Source organism: Anopheles darlingi, chromosome 2, assembly GCF_943734745.1.
Source record: "Anopheles darlingi chromosome 2, idAnoDarlMG_H_01, whole genome shotgun sequence".
NCBI lineage: Eukaryota > Metazoa > Arthropoda > Insecta > Diptera > Culicidae > Anopheles > Anopheles darlingi.
The window spans coordinates 82,888,653-82,891,152 of NC_064874.1; the positions used below are offsets into that span (position 1 = coordinate 82,888,653).

General features: G+C 47.1%; 1 protein-coding gene across 1 annotated transcript in view; it reads right to left on the reverse strand.

Annotated features, from left to right (window-relative positions):
* LOC125960194 (neural cell adhesion molecule 1-like) overlaps positions 1 to 2,500 on the reverse strand; it is a 217,958-nt gene that overhangs the window by 3,666 nt on the left and 211,792 nt on the right. The gene's annotated exons all lie outside the window — the stretch shown is intronic.

A 2,500-nucleotide genomic window follows, 5' to 3' on the forward strand; every position in this document is an offset into this window, starting at 1 on the left:
CCGAGCGTGGAAAGAGAATGTTAAAAATTAATTTGTGAACCTTCCCTCCCTTCCTTTCCTCCTCACACCACGAGCGCAACGAGCAACGATTCCTTTTCGTTTTTGGTGGAAAGTATTTTCTTCAACTCCTAGACCCCCCCCCTTGGCGAGCAAGCGGTAGTGGTAGCGGTAGGGTGTAGGTAATTCGTCCCCGATAATTATATTCCCCGTCCCTTGACATTGCATGCCATCAAATTTTCGGAACCCGGAACTGGGAAGTTGGCAGAAGGAAAAATTAAATAACGATTACACGAATGTCATGCCACGTACGTCTTCTGGTGGGACAGACGTCTTTTTGGTCCGCCCTTCATTTTTCTTTTTTGGCAACTCATCGTTTGTCATACTTTCCCGCACGCTTCGGAGTTTGTTCGGAGCAAGTGCCGAGGAGTTGAAGCGAAGGCTTGAAAGAGACTTGAGGGATAAATGGTACCAACACATTCAGCACAACCACATTCTCCATCGTCGGCATTGACAACTTGACTTGACTCGCAATCACACGGCCATTAATTTAAAGTTAAAAAAGCTCTCCCGTACGCGAGTTTACATCTTCTTGGCGTGGTCCGGGCGCTCTCGAAGTTCCAGCAGCTGCGGCACGTGGAGCTGGAGTTTGACAAAAGTTTTGACACTACGTCGCAGGAGTCACAGTTCTCGTCCGCCCTGAACTCAACGTCCGGCTGTCAGTGTGGGGCGGGGTGAGAGGTTGGCTGAAAATGGCCACAAGAGGAAAGTTCGTCTAATGAACGAAACATCATTCAATTATAATGGCACAAGCGCGTGAATTAATGTCGGAAAACCGAGGACCGAGGACCCAGGCCCATCAGGTGAGGTCAGTCGTTTGCGTTGCGCTACCGGTTTGGCCTATTGACGGGACTCGAAACGGAAACCGTTTCTTAGGCCAAGTGCTTAAAACACAAAGACGCAAGTTCGGCGCTGCGGACTTTGTACGTTTCGGTTGTCCTTCTTTTTGCTTCTCTTTATTATTGCTCCGCAACCGAGGAACAATCTTTTGTAGCTAATGTTCTCGAGTTCTACTTTGGAATGTTTCTTTTGTTTTTTTTTTCTCGTTGTTTTTGGAGGAATGGGTCCGTAACCGAGTGGAAGCGTGGTTTCGTTTGGTAACTTTCTTGCTTTGCCTAATGCCGATGGAAAGTGAAAAACGAAGATTTAATTACGGTACCGCCACGTACACACACACACACACACACACACACACACACACACACACACACACACACACACACACACACACACACACACACACTCACACCGTAACAGACGGACAAGGGTCCGGAGTGGGCGAAAGCGATTTTTCTTTATTTGCAGATTCCAGCAAACGGACCGAACGGAGCGTTTGGCGTTTCCGCTATTTTCTCTCTGTGTGCCCGGTTTCGACCGGTTGCGCCGGTTCATGCGCCGAGAAGAATGATGATCGCTGAGCAGGCGTAAATGGTGTCGGTCTTCCGGTTTGTTGTTTTCGGTGCCTGGCGCTCCTTCCTGGTAAATGGATGCATAGAGAGAAGCGACCATGGAAGTGTGCCATTGTAGCTAGCTCCTAGGGGTTTTGCGTTTCTATCACAGTGTTTTAGGGGAACGGTTTTGGTCAAAATAGATTTAGTTTTGCTTAGGTAGCGTTCTCAGAAGCACTTTTCTTTCCCTATAAACAAGCTAATGTTGATTTGTCATATATTTTAGTAACATGTCTTTAAAATTAACTTTGCTGACTAGTTGATAATTTTATTGCAGGTCGCAGTAAATTGTTAACCAATTTAAATGCAGCTAGTAAATGAAATAAGAAAATTTTAGATTCCAAATCCTAAAAGGATACTAAAAATATCTAAACCTCTTCTTCTCTTCTGTCAGATGAAAGCAGACAGCTCACTGAGTGTGGCGGGTAACCATTTTGTACTGAAGTATCCAAGAAAGCCATGGAGCCGACATTCTACTTCATAATTTTGACCATATCACCATTTAAGTACCCTCCCATTGTGTGGCAATGCGTGAGAAGTGAGCACGAATTGGTAAAGGATTTTCTTCCCGAGCATTTTCCGTGAACGGTCGCTTCGCGCGCTGAGGAACGAACCGGTCCGGTGATGCTGGTGGTAAGGTGTCCGTGTCCGTACGTCGGTGGCGCTAATGGCGTTAGCGAAACAATGCCGAAATGGCTAAATTACGAGCGCGCGAAACGCAGCGCCACGAGGGCGCTACGCGACGGGCGGTGGTGCTGTGATGGCGGATTTTAATTGCATTTAATCTAATTTTCACCCCGAGCTGTTTAAGGGTAATATGAAGACACCAGTGGCCGGGAAGCATGAAGCGCGACAGGCAGTACCGGCGACAGGAGATGTCTCAGAAGGGGAATAAGGCATCCGAGGTGTGTAAGGATGGGTGGTAAGAAAAGTCTTTTAGACACTAGCTGGTGGCTTGTTCGCTGGGAGAAAGTTTGTTGTTGTTGTTGTTGTTG